Source organism: Bos javanicus, chromosome 11 (genome assembly GCF_032452875.1).
Source record: "Bos javanicus breed banteng chromosome 11, ARS-OSU_banteng_1.0, whole genome shotgun sequence".
Taxonomy (NCBI): Eukaryota; Metazoa; Chordata; class Mammalia; order Artiodactyla; family Bovidae; genus Bos; species Bos javanicus.
Window position 1 is genome coordinate 58,771,236 of NC_083878.1, and position 25,182 is coordinate 58,796,417.

General features: G+C 39.9%; 1 pseudogene; it reads right to left on the bottom strand.

Moving 5' to 3' along the window:
• Positions 1 to 15,620: 15,620 nt before the first annotated feature.
• LOC133256594 (phosphatase and actin regulator 3-like) lies at positions 15,621 to 23,538 on the bottom strand (annotated as a pseudogene).
• Between the last annotated feature and the right edge of the window lie 1,644 nt (positions 23,539 to 25,182).

Here is a 25,182-nt window from a genome sequence, read left to right on the forward strand (position 1 = left end):
AATAAAACTTTATTACACAAAAATCTCTGAGCAATCAAGCCTTGTCACTGGCCCCAGATTGAATTCTTGTCATCCAAAGGCCAAGAATCTTGGCATCTTTTGTGGTTCAGCAGCAAACTTTCATCTTGGGGGCCCGTCCAGGATTCTTCAGAACAAGGTAAGGATGCTTGGAGCTCTAGTTCTTTGTTCTCCTAGCGAACATGTTTTCTTCTGTACTTGACTAACTCTACAGTGTGCTTGTATGAATGAATAACATGCCCTGCACGAAGCAAGTGAGGAGCACTGTTCTGTGGTTCTGTGGTGACCTCATACGGCTTATGGCAGAAACCCTGTCCGGTGTTTATACCGACCTGCCAATGGACTTCCCTGGTGGCTCAGATGATAAAGCATCTGCCTACAATTCAGGAGACTGGGTTCAATCCCTGGGTTGGGAAGATCTCCTGGAGAAGGAAATGGCAACCCACTCCAGTATTCTTGCCTGGAAAATCCCACGGACGGAGGAGCCTGGTAAGCTACAGTCCATGAGACCACAAAGAGTAGGACATGACTGAGCAACTTCACTTTCACTTATCACTGCCCTGTCAGGAGCCAGGTCTATTCCCTAGTTGTTGGAGTAGAGGACCCCAGATCTATTGCTCAGCTGTGATCCTGATCTGTGATGCAAGGTAGACAGGATTGTAGCATTCCCACTTGGGGGAAAGTCACTGAATTTTCCTCCATTGGATCTGTTGACTTGTGAGTGTCCTCTGTTGTGTCCTCTTTCACCTGTTGCATGGGCTAACAAAGTACACTGTTGTCTACATTTCTCTTAGTTCCACCTAAACTGTGGGTATGATAGCAATTGGTCCTGGTGACTCTCAGTAGTTGTTTTCACTTGTCCCCTGGCACAGGTACACTGAGGTTAGGTCCCAGTGCTGCAGTAATCCTGTACCTGGATCCACGCTGGGAGCTATGGAGGCAGCTCCAATTCTGGTCTGTCCCTATCCCCATGTGATTATGCCCACAGAATCCACAACTACTATAGCCAGACCTGTCCAAGCTGCAAAAACACTTGCTCTTTCAAGTGTTTTTCAGGCACTGAATTTAGGAAGCCATCAGCAGAGGTGTAACTTCACAGTGTGTACAGCCACAGGAAAGAGTTCAACTCTTCTCCCTCAGTCACACAGGCCCCAGGGCTTAGCTGTGGTTTCAGCCCCTCTGCTGGGTGAATTTACTGGTGGGAGAAGCTATCTGTTCCCTCCTAGGTAAGCAGGGTGGGTCTCGGAACCCACTGGCAAATTTCCTAGTAGCAAGAGTTTTCTACATGCTCCCAGGACAATGGGGCACTTTCAGGAATCTACAGATATATTTCTTAGTAGGGAGAGTTATCCTACCTTCCTGAGACATGAGGGCAGGTACTGGCAGCTGCTGGTGGATTTCCCACTAATGACAGCTATTTTTCACCCTCCCAGGATAATGGGGGCAGGTTCTAGGAAATCTGATGGATTTCCTAGTGACAGAAGAATTTCTGCATCCTCTGGGTCAGTGGTGGTGGGTGGGTCCTGCTGGTGGAATTACTAGTGGCTGGATCTTTCTGAGCCCTTCCTGGTCAATGGGGGTGAGTGGCACATTTCTAGATTGGGGAGCTGTCCGCACCCTCCTGGAATAGAATGGGCTGGTCCTAGGGCCTAGTTGGTGGAATTGCTAGAGGCTAGATCTGTCCATACCCTTTCTGGTTAATAGGAGCAGGGCCTGGTGTTGGTGACTAAGCCTGCTCTGGTGCTCCTCTAGACAGACTCTTCTTACCTGGGAGCCCTCGTGGGGAAAGATGCTTTTATGGTGGTCCCAATCCTCTCCTCATGCCTCTTCCAGTAATTGTGCCTTTTCTCTTTGGTGGGTCCAGGCTTTTTCCTAATAACCCTCAGTTGCCATGACCTGAACTCATCAAACTATTTCTGTGCCTAACCCTGGTCCTCTCCCTGGGACCAAGCTTCATAGTCTGAGCTCAGCACCTGACCCCCACCCTCACTGACAGAGGAGTATTTCAGGTTGGGGAGCACAGAGTGGCTGTGCTGACTCTCTGTGCAGGTAGCTCTCCATTTTGCCTTCCACAAACTGGTTGCTGCTCTCCTGTTCTCTGGCTTCAAAACTCCCTCATCCATCTGGTCTAATTTCTCTGCTGGTCAGGAGCCTTTCCAAAGTACAGGAACATTTCCTCCTTCACAGCCCTCTCATCAGGGCACAGGACCTGTTCTGATTTCTTCCTTTTCTTTTTCCTTTTGTCCTACCTGGTTACATGGAGGTTTTATTGTCTTTTTGGAAGTCTGAGGTCTTCTGTCAGTGCTCAGAAGCTGTTCTTTGTGAATCGTTCCACTTGTGGATATATTTTCAATGTTTCTGTGAAAGGAGGTGAACTCTCCTTCCTACTCCTCTGCCATCTTGATCCTCGACCCTAACAATTCCTTTAAACTCAGTACTACATGAGTTCCTCTTACTGAAAGTTGAAAATACCCTCATTGCTTTTTAAAGCAAATTTGTGCTAAAATGCTCACACATAGGTCCTAAAACCAAAAACCAGTTTGTTGGTTTTTTTTCTTATTTTAGGAAAATAAAAGGGCAGGAAAAAACACAAAATATTCAGTTTTTCTGTCTAGTTTTGCAGCTATCAGGGGTTTATACCATTTGACCTTTAGATAAATACTCTGAGCTTCCAGGAATAAGGCTCTACAGTAGCATGAATTATTATTGCTCTTATCTTCATCATCTAAATGCAGTCTTTAAACTACTTAAGATTCCCCCCTCGCTGTTGGGCATTTTCTTTAATACTTCTGTAATTGTAAAAAGGACTCTGATGACTGTATTAAGGTTTCCCCAGTTTCTGAGAGAATTGCCTGTTTGATATTAGATAAGCAGATTTTAAGAAGTATTGAGTTTATCAGTATTCAGTTTCCTCTGATTTCTTCATTTTCTCATTTATTTACATTCATATCTTCCTCGCTACTGTGAAATCATGCAAGCAAATACCAGATTGAGGTGAAAGGAAGACAGAATGACTTAGGAAGCAAATTTCATTTTTAACTCCATCATTAACTTTGAATTCCATCTTGAGAAATGTTTCCTAATCACCTGCAGAATGGAGATGGGGAAGAGATAGCACCAGAGACCATTTGAGTTGGAATATTGAGATTATTGAACAATGTATTCAATACCTCCTATATACCTAATTATCTCTTCAATGATTTGATGACACCTAAGAGTAAATATGTCACCTGTCCATGTGAAATTTTAAACATAGTTTCTTTTCTTTTTAAATTATTAATACTTTCTATATTTAAGACAAATGCATTAGATAGAAAAAGAAAATAAAATGCAATTATCCACCACTTTAGATAGCTTTCAACTTTCAGTATGTGTTGTCATCTGGCTTTAACTAATATTAGCAGAATATTGTTTTCTGAGACAATATGAGAATTATCATTAACAAACCATGTGTGCATGTTTGATATATCCACTACTATACTATATCCACTACTACTACTATACTATAAGTGTACATCACGCCCACATGTAACTCAGCCCAAGGAAAGATTTGGACAATAAGTAGCCCTTATTTATTAACTCCAAAATGAGAAACAAGCTTCAATTGTGGCATGAAGAAAGGATACAGTAACACAATTTTAAAATCCACCTGAGGAATCTCAAGATAATATTTTTAGATATTCAGAAAATAACACAAGGAAAAAGTGATTTATTAAAAACAGGAAAAAAAATAGGTTAACTAAAAGCTGTTGGATATGCCACCTGCATTTTATTTTTAAGTATTTTACGAAGCATGATGGAAATCAGAACTGACAAAGTTAAGAGGTCAAGCTTTCTCTGTGTGAATTCCCTCTACACTTAGATGTTTTTGTGACTTTGTTTGCATGCATTCCTTAACACATTTCCTTAAGTGAAGGTTTGTGTCTCACCCATTAGCATATAGCATATACCTGCCCATCATTGAAAGGCTGAAAACTGTTTGGATATATATTACTTGTACCACTTCTGTCATGCTATTTTTTTTTTTTTCCTTACTGAGAAGGAGGCAATTAGGAATAGTTGCAAACTGATAGCCCTACTACCTAAATCACAAATGAAAGCAGTGCTTTCTTTTACTATGTAACCTGAGCCGCTTAAGAAGTTGATATGTGAAAAATGGCCTATTTCACCTCTACTAGTTTTAATTTACTGACAAATAGATGGGGACAAAGTGGAAGCAGTGGCAGATTTTATTTTCCTGGGCTCCAAAATCACTGCAGATGGTGACTGCAGGCACAAAATTAAGAGATGCTTGTTCCTTGGAAGAAAAGCTATGACAAACCTAGAAAGCATATTAAAAAGCAGAGACATTACTTTGCCAACAAAGATCCATCTAGTCAAAGCTATGGTTTTTCCCGTAGTTATGTATGGATGTAAGAATTGAACCATAAAAAAGCCCAAATGCCCAGGAACTGATGTTTTCCAATTGTGGTGCTAGAAGAGACTTTTGAGAGGCCTTTGGACTAGGCGCAAGGAGATCAAACCAGTCAACCCTAAAGGAAATCAACCCTGAACATTCATTGGAAGGACTGATGTTGAAGTTGAAGCTCCAGTACTTTGGCTACTGGGAAAGATTGAACATAGGAGGAGAAGGGAACAATAGGAGGATAAGATGGTTGGATGGCATCACTGACTCAACGGACATGAATTGAAGCAAACTCAGGGAGACAGTGAAGAACAGGGAAGCCTGGCATGTTGCAGTTCATAGGGTCACAAAGAGTCGGACACATCTCAGGTACTGAACAATGAACAAGAAATAAATTGATGGTGACTCCTAGTTCTTCAGTAAAATGTTGTGGAGATAGCAAGCATAGAAGGTACTTGTTGTTGTTCGTGTACTAGTGTAGTGCAAATGATGATACATTGAAGCTCTAAGAAACAAATCTACAATGTAAGATGGTACACATGTAATGGAAAACAGAAGGATGACTTCTCAAAGAATTAAAAATAAAAGTACCATGTGATCCATCAAGTCCACTTCTGGGTATTTATCTAAAATAATTTAAAATAGAATCTTGAATAGATGGATTTCCCTAGTGGTTCAGCAATAAAATAATTCACCTGAAAAGCAGGAGACATGGGTTCAATCCTTGGGTCAGGAAGATCCTTTGGAGAAATAAATGTCAACTTGCCGGGAGCTCGTGAGGCATTCCACTCGTGACAAAGGTCATGAGGAAGGAGGCTCGGCATACGCAAAGACGGGATCGAGCCTCAGGAGTCCCCCCAGATATTCTCGAGCATCTGCCCCCAAAAAACCAGAGTCTGCCTACTTTATTGCTTTGTGCTCTCACCTCTGACTTTACTGGGGGCTGTCCCCCACCACCATCTCGCTCTCTTTGTCAAAGAGTTAACTTACAGCTCCAATTAACAAAGTTCCTGGGCAATTAGGAGTGTTTAAATCCAAACCCCTCAGATGGCTCTCTAACTCGCCTGACAAGTTTACCTGGACTCCTACAGCTATGCATACGATTGTTTACAGTCTCCCAGCCTCGAGAGGCACAGGAAGCTTAAGATATTCAAATAGCTTAGAGCTCAGAGAGTTAGAAACTGTCAGAATAAGACTAGTAAAGGATTTCATTGATGAGTCAATGCTTGTTGCCAAGTTTTCACATCCCCTGAATTGTATGCTTGAATGTGTATTAATTAATATAGTTGGTATATAGAAAAAATAAGTAGTGGCCTTGGTGTTAGTAACTTTAGACCCTTAAGGTAATAAATTCTTTCCTTTGTTGTAAACCCATTACACGTCCTCCCTATAGGAATGCAATTTTATCTTCGGAAGATGGCGCCAAACCTTAAAATAATTACGCTTAGAGAAAATAAGTCTTTGTTGATAAGTCCTTGTCAAGAGTCATAAAATGTTAGTAGGCCTTCTGGCCAGAAGATGATGTAAATCACCTAAACCATTTGTATACGATAAATTTGCAGGAAAGAAACCCTGGTTTTTGATAAGAATCAAAGACTGCTGACTTTGCATCCCCTATTATCCTCTATGTGTAACTTAGGGTATATAAGCCCCTGTTAAAAATAAAGCTATGGGCCTTGCTCACCAATGCTTGGTCTCCCCATGTCATTCTTTCCTTTAACTTCCGGCTGAAGTCTCCATCTGGAGCGTGTATATCCTCTGCGACCACTTATTTGCCTGGGCTTCTAAGACCCACTCTAGAAGGTGTCTAAGGTGGGGCACCTTCCGCTATTCGAGAGGGTGCCTGCGGCCTCCGTGGTCAGAGCTAACCTGGTGTCACAGGTTATATTGATTTTCCATGTAAACCAAGCTACTCAGCCTCTTTTCTCCACTGAATTTTCCTACTGAGCTATCCTCATTCTATTACTCTTTATATCTCTAATTAGCATATAAATAGTCACCTAGGCTGTCTCTCCTTCGAATACCCTGGATCAGCCAGGGCTGGATCCCGGCGTCAACTGACTTCAGTATTCTTGCCTGGGAAATCTCATGGACAAAGGAAACTAGTGGGCTACTGTCCATGGGGTTGCAAGAGTTGGACACAGTGTAACAACTAAACAACAACTTGAATAGGTATCTGTACTCCCATCTTCATTGAACCCATATTCACAATGGCCAAGAGTTGCAAACAATTTGTGTCCCTCAATGGATGAACAACAAAGGAAATATGGTATATATATGCAATGGAATATTATTCAGCCATGAAAATGAAAGAAATCCTGCCATTTTCAACGCATGGGTGAGACTTGAGGATATTATGCCAAGTTAAATAAATCAGATAGAGGAAAATAAGTCCTACATAGTATTCACTTATGTGTAGAATCTGAAAAGGCTAAACTCATGCAAACATAGCTTGAAAAACTGAAAGCGTTAGTTGTTCAGTCATTTCTGACCCTGCAACCCCATGGACTATAGCCTGCCAGGCTCCTCTGTCCATGCAATAGTAGATTAGTATTTATCTAAAGTAGTCAAGCTATGGAAACAAAGATTAGAACCATGGTTGCCAGGGGCAATGGGAGGGAGAATTGGCAAATTGCTGTTCAATGAGCTTGGAGGTTCAGACATACAAGATGAAACAGTTGTAAAGATCTGCTTGTGCAGATCAACATTGTCCACAGAGTTGACAACACTGTACTCTGCATGTGACAATATAAGAGGCTAGATATCAAGTTTCATATTAGTTAACACTTCTTTAAAAACCTTGAGAAATAAATGAAAGAGAATTGTGTGTTTCAGAAGCTGGTCCGATTTCTGATTCAGAGCTTTGGAACTTTGGGAAGATGAAGAGAGAGCTGGAAAAATGGGAGACCCTAGATACAGAAGCTTAGCTGGTTGTGAATTTTCTCACTGAAAATCTTTCTATTATGTTTAAATCTTTTTAAAAAATCTAGAAATTATAAATGCTGGAAACACTGTTATAATCTCCAGGAATCATTTATTATGAGGTTTGGAACCCTGGTGGCTCAGATGGTAAAGTGTCTGCCTGCAATGTGGGAGACCCCGGTTCGATTCCTGGGTCGGGAAGATGCCCTGGAGAAGGAAATGGCAATCCACTCCAGCACTCTTGCCTGGAAAATCCCATGACGGAGGAGCCTGATAGGCTACAGTCCATAGGGTCGCAAAGAGTCAGACACAACTGAGCGACTTCACTTTTCATTTTGGAACACTGAGAATGACTTTTCCCAGACTGCAAACTGTTTATAAACTTACACAATACTTTATATCACAAGAAATACTAAGCATAGGTTTCTGGAATGAAATAACTTTGGAGTGAAGCATTGGACAAACATTAGCCAAATGAAGTTGACATTGATTTCAGATGAAATTCTTGAACTGATTTTAAGAGAAATTATTAGTGGGTACCTGATACAAGGGCTTCCCTGGTGACTCAGACAGTAAAGAATCTGCCTGCAATGCTGGAGACCTGGGTTCAATCCCTGGGTTGGGAAGATCTCCTGAAGGATGGCATGGCAACGTACTCCAGCATTCTTGCCTGGAGAATCCCCCATGGACAGAGGTGCCTAGCAGGCTACAGTCCACCAGGTCGCAGAGTCAGACATGATTGAGCAACGAAGCATAGCACATGGCACCTGAAAGAAGGAACACATACTCTGCAGTGCCAGTATGAGTTCACACAAATAGTCATTTCAGACTAATTAAATTCTTCTTTTAATGTGCTTAGTAGTTCAGTAGACTGGGGATATTAGAGGTTTGCAGATAGGTTCTGTATTTTAGCTAAGCATTTGACAAGATTTCTGATTTTTCCTTGTTGACAACATAAAGTGAGCTGAATTTTAAAAGCAATTTCTACTTGAAGAAAAGTTATGGTAATGTGTAAATAATTTAAAAATATTAAACTAATAATATTTATTAATGAGCCTCCCTTGTAGCTCAGTTGGTAAAGAATCTGCCTGCAATGCAGTAGACTTGGGAGGATGTAGACATCCTTGGGTTGAGCATTGATCCATCTAACACAGTTATTGTAATTCATTCTCTACTTTGAGAGAGTGAAATCTCTAAGGAATGCATCTGGTTTTGTCATGTAGTGGACGTTGTCTTTTTCTTCCTACAACCACTTACAATAGTTTTCTAGTGCAATTTGTAAGTTTAATCAGTTCAGTTGCTCACTCGTGTCCAACTCTTTGTGACCCCATGAATCATAGCATACCAGGCCTCCCTGTCCATCACCAACTCCCGGAGTTCACTCAGACTCACATCCATCAAGTCAGTGATGCCATCCAGCCATCTCATCTTCTGTCGTCCCCTTCTCCTCCTGCCCCCAATCCCTCCCAGCATCAGAGTCTTTTACAATGAGTCAACTCTTCCCATGAGGTAGCCAAAGTATTGGAATTTCAGCTTTAGCATCATTCCTTCCAAAGAAATCCCAGGGCTGATCTCCTTCAGAATGGACTGGTTGGATCTCCTTGCAGTCCAAGGACTCTCAAGAGTCTTCTCCAACAACACACTTCAAAAGCATCAATTCTTCGGCACTCAGCTTTCTTCACAGTCCAACTCTCACATCCATACATGACCACTGGAAAAACCATAGCCTTGACTAGATGGACCTTTGTTGGCAAAGTAATGTCTCTGCTTTTGAATATGCTATCTAGGTTGGTCATAACTTTTCTTCCAAGGAGTAAGAGTCTTTTAATTTCATGGCTTCAATCACCATCTGCAGTGATTTTGGAGCCCAGAAAAATAAAGTCTGACACTGTTTCCACTGTTTCCCCACCTAGTTCCCATGAAGTGACGGGGACAGATGCCATGATCTTCATTTTCTGAATGTTGAGCTATAAGCCAACTTTTGCACTCTCCTCTTTCATTTTCATCAAGAGGCTTTTTAGTTCCTCTTCACTTTCTGCCATAAGGGTGGTGTCATCTGCATATTTGAGCTTATTGATATTTCTCCTGGCAATCTTGATTCCAGCTTGTGCTTCTTCCAGCCCAGCATTTCTCATGATGTACTCTGCATAGAAGTTAAATAAGCAGGGTGACAGTGTACAGCCTTGACGTACTTCTTTTCCTATTTGGAACCAGTCTGTTGTTCCATGTCCAGTTCTAACTGTTGCTTCCTGACCTGCATATAGGTTTCTCAAGAGGCAGGTCAGGTGGTCTGGTATTCCCATCTCTTTCAGAATTTTCCACAGTTTATTGTGATCCACACAGTCAAAGGCTTTGGCATAGTCAATAAAGCAGAAGTACGTGCTTTTCTGAAACTCTCTTGCTTTTTTGATGATCCAGTGGATGTTGACAATTTGATCTCTGGTTCCTCTGCCTTTTCTAAAACCAGCTTGAACATCTGGAAGTTCATGGTTCACATATTGCTGAAGCCTGGCTTGGGGAATTTTGAGCATTACTTTACTAGCGTATGAGATGAGTGCAATTGCGTGGTAGTTTGAGCATTCTTTGGCATTGCCTTTCTTTGGGACTGGAATGAAAACTGACCTTTTCCAGTCCTGTGGCCACTGCTGTTTTCCAAATTTGCTGGCATATTGAGTGTAGCACTTTCACAGCATCATCTTTCAGGATTTGAAAAAGCTCAACTGGAATTCCATCACCTCCACTAGCTTTGTTCATAGTGATGCTTTCTAAGGCCCACCTGACTTCACATTCCAGGATGTCTGGCTCTAGGTCAGTGATCACACCATCGTGATTTTCTGGGTCATGAAGATCTTTTTGGTACAGTTCTTCTATGTGTTCTTGCCACCTCTTCTCAATATCTTCTGCTTCTGTTAGGTCCACCATTTCTGTCCTTTATCGAGCCCATCTTTGCATGAAATGTTCCCTTGGTATCTCTCATTTTCTTGAAGAGATCTCTAGTCTTTCCTATTCTGTTGTTTTCCTCTATTTCTTTGCATTGATTGCTGAGGAAGGCTTTCTTATCTCTCCTTGCTATTCTTTGGAACTCTGCTTTCAGATGCTTATATCTTTCCTTTTCTCCTTTGCTTTTTGCTTCTCTTCTTTTCACAGGTATTTTTAAGGCCTCCTCAGACAGCAATTTTGCTTTTTTGCATTTCTTTTCCATGGGGATATTCTTGATCCCTATCTCCTGTACAATGTCACGAACCTCCATCCATAGTTCATCAGGCACTCTATCTATTCGATCTAATCCCTTAAATCTATTTCTCACTTCCACTGTATAATCATATAATCATTGTAGTTTAATATATCCTGCTTAAAAACATCGTATTCTCTCTTCATTACGTTATAGGTAATATTCAACCAACTTCATGGCTTAAAGGCCGGGAACATTCTGGAAACTGAGAATTATTGAAGCAGAGTGATGAATGGGGCATTTTCTATATTAGTTTGCTTTTATATACATTTAAAATTTCTAATAACAAAATTTTAAAGTAAACTCAAATTTTATTGTTTTAGGTACTTTTTATCTCTAACTTTTTTCTTTTTAATTAATTAAATTATTTTAATTGGAGGATAATTACTTTACAATATTGTGATGTTTTACCATAAAAAATAAACTCAGAGATTTTATTAGATTCTATAATAGTCATATATTAATAATCTATTATTAAAAGCTGATGCAATATGTAATACTCAAATAGTAGAATTTTAATGTATAGGAAAAGAGAGTAAGTGTTCCATAGTATGTTATGGATTAAACAACCATTGATCTAAGATATCCACTTTTGAATACTACAATGGAAACATAGACAAACTGGAACATATTCATAGGAGAGTGGTTAAAATGATGTATAACTAACAATCTAAATAAATTTGGTTGAAGAAATATTTAGCTTGATCAAAAAAAATCTGGCATAATATTATCAACTTTTTAAAGTTCATTAAGGTTAAACAGAAGTAGGTTTATTTTTCTTGACCACTGATAAAACCAATATTTAGTAGATGCATGGAAAGAGTTTTGGTATCTACATAATTTAAGTTATCCAGAGATGAAAGAATCTGCCTGCAATGCAGGAGACCCAGTTTAATCCCTGGGTCAGGAAGATCCCCTGCAGAAGGGAATGGCAACCCACTCCAGTGTTCTTGCCTGGAGAATTCCATGTACAGAGGACTCTTGCAGGCTACAGAGAGTCAGATGTGACTGAGCAACTACAGAAAAGCACAAAGATGAAAGAGCTATTTTGAATGACAGTGAATTGGATCTCATGAAGAGGATCCAAGCAATAGTTTATTTATTAGATTTCAAAAGTTTTGTAGTTTCTTCTAACTAGACCTAAAATTTTGTAATGGGTGAAACTTTGACACTTTTAGTTTGTAGTAATCTCTAAAACTATGCATCACATTCTACCTGATTTCCCAGTTTTACAGAGTCACCTTGGCCTATTATAACCACACTAAAGTGTTTGAACAAGACAAGTGAAATCTCATTGCTTTGAGCCAAGTTACAAAGGGCACAATATGCATCTTACTTGATTGAGGGCAGTGGGATTTATGTTGCTGTAAGTACTAAAATCGGAGAAGGCAATGGCAAATACTCTCGCCTGGAAAATTCCATGGGTGGAGAAGCCTGGTAGGCTGCAGTCCATGGGGTCGCTAAGACGACTGAGCAACTTCACTTTCACTTTTCACTTTCATGCATTGGAGAAGGAAATGGCAACCCACTCCAGTGTTCTTGCCTGGAGAATCCCAGGGACGGGGGAGCCTGGTGGGCTGCCATCTATGGGGTCGTACAGAGTCGGACACGATTGACGTGACTTAGCAGCAGCAGCAGCAGCACTAAAATACCAAGCCCATGAGAGTGCTTATGGGAGGAAAAATTCTACACTTGCCAAATGGTATTAAGCCGTAAAGTGGTGGAGTACATGTGGAATATACTACCTCCTAATCTGACAGGTGAAGTTAAATGTTGTGGGTGGGGAATCTATAGCCTCCGTATGTATCTGTCTTTCCTCTTCAGCTATATTGGTATAGCTGCTCCCTTGACTCCCTCTAGACATATCCTGAAACTCATAGTTTTGGCTTTTATTTTTCTTGCCAACTCTTCTCATATCTCCTTATGCAATTTAGGGAAAATCTTTTTTTTTTTTTTTAAGTGACATTTAGTGCTCTACCACTGTGATTTTTCAAGGCAATTTCAGTTTATTGCTATGAGATGCCTGATGAATGAAAAACATGTTTCAAGAATGCCAATCAAGCATGCACAGACATACATATGGTGAATTTTTAAGTTCCTTCCAGATGTCACAGGATAGGTTTATATGCAAAAGAGATATTTTTCATTTAATAGAGTTTAAATTTCTCATTTGTATATAAATTTAATATTTTTTTCTAAATGTTTGTCAGGTATAGTCTCTTTTGATCATAACAAGTACTATTAAAAAACAAATGTGTCATGAGGAAACTGAGACCTAAGTGTCTTTGCTCAAGGTCACATTCCTGGTTAAAGGTCAGAAGGGCTTTAGAGATGCACCTACTATACCATACTCATTCCCACTAGACAGGAGGAGAACCAGGCTTTGAATCTTGGACTTCTAATTATAAGTTCAGTGTTCTTTTCACTATGCCATGTGACCTTTCCAAGTAAAATGCCACAGCTTTCCAACATGGTAATTAGCTTTCAGTGTGACTTTGAGGCTTTCGGTGTGACTTCTAGGGGAGATGGAGAAAGAGAGAGAAATCCCAAGTGAAAAACTCCAGTTAACCCTAGCAAGTGAATTTGATTTATTTTTCCTATGGATCTAATCAGTGTTGGAATTAATCTGAAATGTATAACTAAGTTTTTTCATCTTTAGTTTGCCATATAGAGCTACTTTAAAAAGCACTCAGTGACATTTTTAGAGTAAATATGACAGGCAAATGTAAATGTAATTACACAAGTCATATATGGTGTGAGTCATTTGTAAAGTTCACTACGAATGAACTATACTGTACAGAATCCATTTGTCACTTAAGAAAATGAGCTCATCTGCTTTTACATATGAAGGAAGAAATTTAGCAGTGCATTAAACCCAGTCTAAGCCAGAAAATGTCCAAATTAGCATTCCCCAATGGATTGGGTTCAAATAATCTAACCATGAAGATAATCCCCATTTACTCCTTTCCTGCTGAAGACTGGTAGAGAAAAGGAGTGGAAAATGTGAACAATTTGTGTATAACTTTAATTTTTTGTGTGTTTGAAAGGATACCTGAAAAAACACAGGTGGATATCTCTTCTGTTTAACCTCTTCATTATCCTATGTCTTTGTATTATACATTTTCATAATATACAAGTTCTAATATTCTGTGCAATAATATGCAATTGTGAAAACAATGATTTTCTTTGTGATATAACTGGCCAGATCAGAGAGAGATAGGTTAAACTCATAAGAACTAAAACAAAGTATTTTTCATTGCTGTGCCTGCATGTTAAGTCGCTTCAATGTGTCTGACTCTTTGTAACCCTATGGACTGTAGCCCACCAGATTCCTCTATCCATGCGATTCTCCAGGCAAGAATACTGGAGTGGGTTTTCATGCCCTCCTCCAGAGGATCTTTCCAACCCAGGAATCGAACCTGCATCTCTTATGTCTCCTGCATTGGCAGGCATATTCTTTACAACTAGCGCCACCTGGGAAGCCCACTTATAAACTTATAATGAACTAAAACAAAGTATTTTTCATTGCTATATAGAGGTACTAAAAGCTGAACATAGTAAAATTTATTTTCTCAGAAAATATGCTCTCCATGCTACTGTTGCTGTCTGTAATTGGTTTTGAATGTAACTTTTCCAAAAAGTGAAACTATGAAACAAGGAAGTATGTGCCACACTTTGGAAAATTATTTGAAAATGTAGGTTTTGAATTGTTCCTAATGCCCTGCCATGTGATTTGTAGTAGTAAGTCACTGTCTTTGTGTACTACCTTTTAAGGAATAAGCATTCTAGAGCACAGAATACTGACAGAGGGTGTGAAGCCATTATTTTAAGAACAAAGTGCAATAAGGTGACTGAGGTGACTACCCACATCTCATCCTCTATCTCTAAACGCTAAATTTGGCCTCTTCTCCTTATGATTTTTGTTTGGTCTTGTTCAGTTTCCCCTCATCCGTTATCAGAGAGAGCTCTCCCGTCTCCTCACTGCTGGAAGACAAGGGTTATTTCAACCCCTCATGTTCCTTCCTGCTTCTAATATTTTTCCTTCTATGAGTTACTCCAGCAGCCAATGTTTAGAAAAAAATAAACACATGCACATGCATATGTGTATACACATATATATATTTATATATTATATATGTAATATATATATTATATATGTAGTATATATATATATACACACACACAAACACACACACACACATATATATTTACTTTTACTGTACAGACCTAAGGGATTGGTTCTAGAATTTCCTGAGATTGGTTCCAAACTCCACAGATGCTGAAGTCCCTTATATAAAATGACATAGTATTTGCATATAACCAGTACATATCTTCCTATATACTTTAAATCATCTCTAGATTACATATAATAGAGAGTACAATGTAAATGCTATATAAATAGCTGCTCTGTGACAAATTCAAATTTTGCTTTTTGAAAATTTCTGAAATTTTTTTCAGTTATTTTTGATCTATGGTGGGTTGAATTCAAAGATGTGGAACCTATGGATATGGAGGGCAACCTGTATTTATATATACATATACTTCCTGTGACAAGATTCCTTTTTCTTTCTCTCCTTACCCCCTCCTTCCTCCCTTCCCCTCTCCCCTCCCCCTCCTTCCTTCTTTCCTTCCTGTCTTTTTTCTAGCTTTTAGCATGATATATATTTCTATAGTGTAATGCTTCCTTGAGATTCTGAAGTAGTTAATTTGGGAGATTTTCAGCAAATAAATAATTTAAAACCACCAGTTTGTTTATAATGATTAGAATTATAATTTAACAATAAGAGGATAATATTGAGCAGTAGTTAAGGAGATATTTAACACTTTTTTTGTACTTTGGTTGTTTTGCTTCTGCTGCTGCTGCTACTGCTGCTAAGTCACTTCAGTCGTGTCCGACTCTGTGCGACCCCATAGATGGCAGCCCACTAGGATCCTCTGTCCCTGGGATTCTCCAGGCAAGAATATTGGAGTGGGTTGCCATTTCCTTCTCCAATGCATGAAAGTGAAAAGTGAAAGTGAAGTCGCTCAGTCGTCTTAGCGACCCCATGGACTGCAGCCTACCAGGCTCCTCTGTCCATGGGATTTTCTCAGGATTTTTTTTTTTTTAATTTCCTGCAATAAGTAGTCATTTAATTAAAGAACAAAATTAACAGGAATCAAAATGTTGCAGCTGTATTTTTTGTTAGACATTATATAAAAAAAGAAAAAGTATAATACAGTAAATCATTTTGTATAACAGGAACTTAAAGAGTTCTCTAATTGTGATGAGAATAAAAAGGTCTTTTCCACATGATACTGAAGACACTGCGTACACGTCCCTTGGTCACAGCCTCAGTGTGGTGACCCTGCACACACATGTCACCATCCTCGGTCACACTGCAGAACTGTAAAACAAGGCGGGAAGGCAAATAACAGTTTTCTTCAGGTCGAGTTCCTGGGGTCTCTTCTGACCCCAACAGTTGACACTCCTCAGGCCCCAGAGAGTGAAGGGTGTCCTCTGGTCATTCTCTCACAGGTGAGCGAGGCCAGGATTTCACCTGTGTGTGTGGTCCTGCTTCTCTGGCAAACACAGCAGGTAGTCATGAGCTGAACTTCAGGAAAGCTCCCTGATGAATGTTCAGTGTTGGTATCAAAAATTAAGCACAATCCTTCTCAGAAGAAAATCTCTATGGCCTTTGGAATCTTGTCAGATGCTTGCTTGATGCATGTACCTCCATTTCATTACTTTTGTATTCATTCAGTTCTTTACGAATTGCTGCCTTATCTGCTGCCAACGGTCTCATCCAGGGTTTGTCTGCCCGTCTGTCATAGTCCTGTACTTTCGCCACCTCCACATAATCACTGAATCGTATCAGAATTTTTCTCTCTCTCAGTTCATCAACCTTGGGTCTCTGATTAAGCTTTCTTGTCAACCTTTGCTTGATTTCTCTTCTTTCCTCTTGCTCTGTCTGATCATTCCTTTATTTCAAGGTATTTCTTCTCTCCAGTTCCTCCACCACGGGTCTTTGGCTCAATCGTTTGGAGAGCTTCATTTCGATCTGCTGCCGGATCTCCTGCCTCTCCTCATATGTCCTCTGGGGGAAGATGTTTCGGTCCTCCAGCTCCTGCCTGCTGGGCCGGCTCCTCGGCTTCACCGCTAGAAGCTCCTTCTTGCATTTCCTCGGCAGCGTCCCAGAGATGATGGAGTCGTTCAGGGCCTCTTCGTCCTGATACAAGAGCAGGTCGTCCTTGAGTTCAGAATTCAGGATCAGGTTCTCCTTATTCTCCTCAGACTCCTTGGCCACAGTCCGCTTACCGTCAGAGGCCCCGTCGAAGCTCCAGGCCTCCTCCCGCTCCTTGCCCTGCTCCACGCTGCACGTCCTTGACAGCCCGACGTCCACGCGCTTCTTCGGGGACCCTTTACTGTCCCTGCCTTGGAAGCTGTCCTGGCGGTGCTTGGTGGCCAGTGCCCTGTGCAGCTCCTCAGTGACGCGACTGAGGGGCAGAGGCCGGTGGACAGTGGTGAGATGAGGAGACCCCGTGGGCGTGGAAAGCTGTCCTCGGAGGGAAGGGTCAGTACTTTTCCCGCCAGAGCCTTGAAAGAGTACTGGAGTGGGTTGCCATTGCCTTCTGCTTCTACCCCATATATTTAAGCCAGGAAACTCTTCTCTACTCAATAACTTAACCCAGTTTTTGAAAGCTAGTTCTTTCCTGAAGCCTCAAAAGGAATAAGATTGTCATCTTAAGGGTGGGGAAATCCAATGAAATCTCATACTAAAAGTTGAATTCATGTAATCATTTTTTCCAAGGCAAAATCTTCAAGGAAATCTTTCATTATCTAATTTATCCCTTTATCTGTCTTACTCTTTTTATGTATATTATCTGTGTCTTTGGTGTCATGCTAACCTTGAGGGTCCTGGAACTTTCTAGTGCTTGTATTTAATAACAATTTACAAGCTATGCACTATCACTCAGTTTGAATAAAGGTGAGCAAGGCTGAGGTCTAGCATAGGGAGAAATGGATTTGTAGATGCCTACAGGCCTATGTCTTCTTACAGAATGGCTGAAACCAGGCAAGAAATAGAATAGTTTTTAAAGTTCTACTACTAAGCCCCTTGAATCAATTTGTATGCTCCTGATTTTATTTTCAGGAGTATTTTTGTACGGTAATATAACCTACAGAGTATTTTTGCCTGATTATCAGTTATATTTTTAAATTATAGAAGAACATTTCCTGAGCTTTTATTGATTGCATCAGGCTATATTTGGTTCTATAAAAAATTCAACAAATATTAATTTAGTGCCAATTATGAAGGAGACTAATCAATGCCTTAGAGGGAGAAGAGAAAACATAAAATACCACTCTCATTTTGCAGGATTTTATAATCTAGCTTAAAAGTTGTAGAAAAATTTCTGCAGAAACAATGCAAATCAGTGTAGGTGGGTACTAAATGTGTGTAAGTTTTAAGGGAAGAGAATATTTATAGGCAGCCAGAGCTGCTTATGCATATGCCAGGATGGGTTTAAATGATGCATAGCAACCATTTTCTTTCCCTTTCCCTTCCTTTCTGCTCCCCTGTTTTTCTTTTAAAACTCAACCTTTGGCTTTTGGATAGATTGTGATTTCCATCACTAAAAGAATTTTAGTGTTCTTGAACATTCCTCATCATCTCTGTGTCCTCACTGACTCTCACAGAGCCTGATGCAATGAGTTCACATGGCTAATTGAATGGAACCCACACCCAGTGAAAGCCGTCAAAATCTTGTGGCTCTTTTTTCCTTTCCAAATGCACACTCTGTCAAATTATCTGAGTTTGGAATTTTAGGGGAAAAAGGATTGCCTAATGACAGTTGTTTTTTGTTAACTTGTCTATGGCTCCCTTTGTTGTTGTCTTTGTTGTTCAGTTGTTAAGCTGTGTCCAACTCTTTGAAGTTATATACCCAGGGATTTTGAATGCTTTCAAATTGTGGTAGACCATATAGAAGCTGAGTTGTACCATAAAGAAGAACTGATGCTTTTGCATTGTGGTGCTGCTAAAGACTCTTGAGAATCCCTTGGACAGCAAGGAGATCTAACCAGTCAATTCCGAAGGATATAAACCCTGACTATTCATTGGAAGGAGTGATGTTGAAGCCGAAGCTCCAGTACTTTCACCAACTGATACAAAGAGCTGACTCATTGGAAAAGACCCTGATGCTGGAAAAGACTGAGGGAAGGAGGAGAAGGGGGCCACAAAGGATGGTTGGATGACATTGACATAATGGACATGAGTTTGAGTAAACTCTGGGAGATAGTGATGGACAGGAAAGCCTGGAGTTCTGCAGTTCATGGGGTCACATAGAGTTGGATACAATTTAGTGACTGAACAACAACAACAACAACAACAAAGGGCTTTGGTGGATATTAAAAATGAGTCATTATATTAAAACTCCAAAAGCTAATTTTAGGAAAGTAATACAGCCAGATCAGATCAGATCAGTTGCTCAGTCATGTCTGACTCTTTGCGACCCGATGAATCGCAGCACGCCAGGCCTCCCTCCATCACCAACTCCCGGAGTTCACTCAGACTCACGTCCATCGAGTCAGTGATGCCATCCAGCCATCTCATCCTCTGTCGTCCCCTTCCTCTCCTGCCCCCCAATCCCTCCCAGCATCAGAGTCTTTTCCAACGAGTCAACTCTTTGCATGAAGTGGCCAAAGTACTGGAGTTTCAGCTTTAGCATCATTCCTTCCAAAGAAATCTCAGGGCTGATCTCCTTCAGAATGGACCGGTTGAATCTCCTTGCAGTCCAAGGGACTCTCAAGAGTCTTCTCCAACACCGCAGTTCAAAAGCATCAATTCTTCGGTGCTCAGCCTTCTTCACAGTCCAACTCTCACATCCATACATGACCACTGGAAAAACCATAGCCTTGACTAGACGAAACTTTGTTGGCAAAGTAATGTCTCTGCTTTTGAATATGCTATCTAGGTTGGTCATAACTTTCCTTCCAAGGAGTAAGCCTCTTTTAATTTCATGGCTCTAATCACCATCTGCAGTGATTTTGGAGCCCCCAAAAATAAAGTCTGACACTGTTTCCCCATCTATTTCCCATGAAGTGATGGGACCGGATGCTATGATAGTTGTTTTCTGAATGTTGAGCTTTAAGCCAACTTTTTCACTCTCCTCTTTCACTTCCATCAAGAGGCTCTTTAGTTCCTCTTCACTTTCTGTCATAAGGGTGGTGTCATCTGCATATCTGAGGTTCTTGATATTTCTCCCAGCAATCTTGATTCCAGCTTGTGTTTCTTCCAGTCCAGCGTTTCTCATGATGTACTCTGCATATAAGTTAAATAAAAAGGGTGACAATATATAGCCTTGACGAACTCCTATTCCTATTTGGAACCCGTCTGTTGTTCCATGTCCAGTTCTAACTGTTGCTTCTTGACCTGCATACAAATTTCTCAAGAGGCAGATCAGGTGGTCTGGGATTCCCATCTCTTTCAGAATTTTCCAGTTTATTGTGATCCACACAGTCAAAGGCTTTGGCATAGTCAATAAAGGAGAAATAGATATTTTTCTGGAACTCTCTTGCTTTTTCCATGATCCAGCGGATATTGGCAATTTGATCTCTTGTTCCTCTGCCTTTTCTAAAACCAGCTTGAACATCAGGAAGTTCACGGTTCACATATTGCTGAAGCCTGGCTTGGGGAATTTTAAGCATTACTTTACTAGCGTGTGAGATGAATGCAATTGTGCAATAGTTTGAGCATTCTTTGGTATTGCCTTTCTTTGGGATTGGAATGAAAACTGACCTTTTCCAGTCCTGTGGCCACTGCTGAGTTTTCCAAATTTGCTGGCATATTGAGTGCAGCACTTTCACAGCATCATCTTTCAGAATTTGAAATAGCTCAACTGGAATTCCATCACCCCACTAGCTTTGTTCTTAGTGATGCTTTCTGAGGCCCACTTGACTTCACATTCCAGGATGTTTGGCAGCTATAGTAAGTATTTTTTGCCAAAATCTTTTGACACTTTGCAATTTCAGTTCACTAATGTCACCTGGAAATTTCTGATTGAGTAATTAAAATTTGCTTTTAATACAATATAAAAGAGCCACAGAGTTGTAAAATATTCCCCAGTGCCAACTTGGAAGTGTTCTTGTTGATTCTCAAAAAAATGCCATCCATAAAAATATGGATGGTTAGTTGAATACATTTATCATCCAGACACCAGGACCTTTTTTGCACCTGTAGTATCTCCATGCTCCTCTGTAGTTTGAGATATTTCCCTCTTGAGAAACCTATATGCAGGTCAGGAAGCAACAATTAGAACTGGACATGGAACAACAGACTGGTTCCAAATAGGAAAAGAAGTACGTCAAGGCTGTACATTGTGACCCTGCTTATTTAACTTCTATGCAGAGTACATCATGAGAAACGCTGGGCTGGAGGAAGCACAAGCTAGAATCAAGACTGCTGGGTGAAATATCAAGAACCTCAGATATGCAGATGACACCACCTTTATGGCAGAAAGTGAAGAGGAACTAAAGAGCCTCTCGATGAAAGTGAAAGAGGAGAGTGACAAAGTTGGCTTAAAGCTCAACATTCAGAAAACGACGATCATGGCATCCAGTCCCATCACTTCATGGGAAATAGACGGGGAAACAGTGGAAACAGTGTCAGACTTTATTTTGGGGGGCTCCAAAATCACTGCAGATGGTGACTGCAGCCATGAAATTAAAAGAGGCTTACTTCTTGGAAGGAAAGTTATGACCAACCTAGATAGCATATTCAAAAGCAGAGACATTACTTTGCCAACAAAGGTCCGTCTAGTCAAGGCTATGGTTTTTCCAGTAGTCATGTATGATGTGATAGTTGGACTGTGAAGAAAGCTGAGCACTGAAGAATTGATGCTTTGGAACTGTGGTGTTGGAGAAGGCTCTTGAGAGTCCCATGGACTGCGAGGAGATCCAACCAGTCCATTCTAAAGGAAATCAGTCCTGGGTGTTCTTTGGAAGGAATGATGCTAAAGCTGAAACTCCAGTACTTGGGCCAACTCATGCAAAGAGTTGACTCATTGGAAAAGACTCTGATGCTGGGAGGGATTTGGGGGCAGGAGAAAAAGGGGACGACAGAGGATGAGATGCCTGGATGGCATCACCGACCAGATGGACATGGGTTTGGATGAACTCTGGGAGTTGGTGATGGACAGGGAGGCCTGGCATGCTGTGATTCATGGGGTTGTAAAGAGTCAGGCATGACTGAGCGACTGAACTGAACTGAAAGCTACAACGGAATGCCAAGACCACATTTAACATCACCAAAGAACATCAAAATCCTTGGGTTTAATCCCATCTAAATGCACATTAACCTTTTTGTAATAAATTATTTGAACTTTTAATTATGTAGAATGGGCAACAAGAAAATCTGCTTGGTTGCCAAAAAGCTTCAATGTTTTGTGTGTGTGTTCACATATGAAAGAAAGAGAAAAAGCAAAAGAGAACAAGAGTATGAAGGCTTTGGAAAAAAAAAAAAAACAACAACATTATTTCACCAGAGTGAACATAAATGCTTCCAGAGGAATCAAAATAATGAGTTTCAAGAATCGTTAGCCTCTATTTTTAGGAGAAACTCAAAAAACACATTTTGTGAGGGTCATTTCCTAAGAATTTTGTTATTACTGAAATAGGTAAGAAGTAGGCATCTTGCATTTACCTTACCAGTAAGGAAAATGTGCTGTTTTCAGAGCCTTGGGACTGATACATGGTCATATATTCTGTAAAATCAATGCATGGTATATGTAATCAGCAGTTTAAGAATCTCACTGTTGCTGCGGCTGCTAAGTCACTTCAGTCGTGTCCGACTCTGTGCAACCCCATAGACAGCAGCCCACCAGGCTCCCCCGTCCCTGGGATTCTCCAGGCAGGAACACTGGAATAGGGTGCTATTTCCTTCTCCAAGAATCTCACAGTTGTATCTATTTCTAAATGCTTTCAGATATCAAAAACAAAACATAAAACAAAAACTTTTAAAAATTCCTACTGCTTATTTTATATATTGGTCTTGTTATTTTGTTTCTAAACAGAATACATAAAATTAGAACTACACATTTTGCTTTTTATCTGTTTTAAACATTTTAAAAAATTGACACTTAATTCTCTGAAGTGTCTCTTCATTTTACAGTGCTCTTAAATAATGATTCCCACTTAAAGTCTACATAAACCCCTGGTTATGTGTGTCAGTGAAGATGCTGTCCACGAGACTGAATATTAACATATATGCTTCCTTCTGCTTAATCCATATCACAATAAAAATAGATTTTAGTGACTAACATTTTTGCCATAGTGATTATAATTCTAGTGTAATAGACAGTTCAGCGTAAAGGTCTGTTTGCTTCAGAGCTCACTGCATAAGAGAGCCTAAACTCTTGAAAATAAAACAGATGCCTTGAAAATTATCAGGCTTGTATTTAATTTATGCAGTTTTCCCATTAATAGCATTATCTACTTAACACATCCATTACACATCCTCAGTGTTAATTTAGACAGAAAAAAATGTAACAACTTCAAAAGGAAATCTTCCATTAAATTAAGGATATTGACTTTAATGGATGTCCCAAATAGACATGGAAATTAACAGGATGAAAAAACAAGTTGATTAAAAGTGGTCCCATTATAATTTGTTATGCCACATAGAATGAAAATATTAAGATGGAATTCACTAAAAAGATACTGCCATTGAAAGCTCTTTGTACTCTAAATACATGATTTTAAAAGCTGTTAAATCATAGACTTTTATGTAAAATATGACTTTCTGAATAAATCTGTATCTTGCAAAAAAAATTCTGGTATTTAGAAGACTTACTTTATTTTGATGGTCAAGGAGTAGAAGTAGTGATCAACAGGCTTGTTTAATGACCTCATTTCAAAGACATTCTGGACCTTCTCAGGGCAGGCAGTGTGAATTTTTTTTTTCTTTGCCCCTTTCTCCTCTTTCTGCATTCCATAATTCACAAATAGCTATTATTATGTTCATCAGATTTCTTGAATTCCCTTTGAATGATTCATTATTTCTTTTGGACCTTAAAATCTTTCTGTTTTTTGATCCTATTAAAGTGCCAGTATGCCTGAGTCATCAAGGAGCAACCTCAATAACAGTCCCAGGTGGCACGGATTTTCCAACTGATGGGCAAGGGATGGGGTAAAAGTGAAAGCTGCTCAGTCGTGTTCAACTCTGTGACCTATGGACTATACAGTTGATGAAATTATCTTGGCCAGAATACTGGAGTGGGTAGCCGTTCCCTTCTCCAGGGGATCTTCCCAGCTCAGGTTTCAAACCTAGGTTTCTGAAAGTGCAGGTGGATTCTTTACCAGTTGAGCCACCAGGGGAAAAAAGGGATGGGGTAGGAAGAAGAAAAGCAAAGACCAGTGAAAACAGGCAAAGTATAGGACCTGGGGTGAAGAAACAGGGCTAAATAGGGTAAAAGGAAAGGTGAGTGGGAACAAACAATTCCTTCTTTACTATAATATGTGTAGTTCAGCAATTTAACTGATAACCTTTTTAAACTACAGATTCATCCATTCAAATTGTTTTATTATATACTTAAAATTGCACTGGCCTTGGGAAGGCACTGCAACTATAAAGATAAATATAACAGAGCCCCAGTTCAGTCTAATGTATAATGGACTATAAATGTAAATTATTATATTTTAATTAAATTTAAATTACTCATTTATAGTATACTTACTGATGGTTTGCCACACACAGGGCACTGGGTATAAAGTTGTCAAGCAACTTACCATTCTTTAAGTAGCTACCTACTTGAGGAAGACAGAAAATTAATTGTAAAACTCCACAAAATCTATATGATATGTCATGTGTTGATAAATGTATGGAGACAATAAGAGCATAATGGAGGGTATGATAATCATGCTTATTGAAAAGAGGGGAGGGATGATTGGGTTAGTTTTCAAAGGAGAACTGTAACATAAGCCCTCGTGAAGGAGGACTAAGACTTAACCAGACAGAGAAATCTAGAGAAGTCACTGGACATTTCGGGTAAATGAGCACAGCAAGTATAATGGCTGGGAGGTGTTAAGCAACAGGATATAGGCAAATAAATTTAAAAGATATCTTAAGTTTGAATCATCTGTGCTTGTGGAATATGTATGCAGAGGACTTGGTGGTGGAGGCATGTCTTAGTGGGAGATAACAATGAACAAGTAATCTGTTACTGGGTTACAGAACAAACAGGAGATGGCAAGAGTGAACATCGACATTTTAGGAATCAGAAAACTAAAATGGACTGGAATTGGTGAATTTAACTCAGATGACCATTATATATACTACTGTGGGCAAGAATCCCTTAGAAGAAATGGGGTAATCATCATAGTCAACAAAAGAGTCTGATATGCATACTTGGCTGAAATCTCAAAAACAAGAGAATGATCTCTGTTCCTTTCCAAGGCAAACCATTCAATATCACAGTAATCCAAGTCTATGCCCCAACCAGTAATGCTGAAGAAGCTGAAATTGAAATGTTCTATGAAGGCCTACAAGACCTTCTAGAACTAACATTCAAAAAATATGTCCTTTTCATTATAGGGGACTGAAATGCAAAAGTAGGAAGTTAAGAATACCTGGAA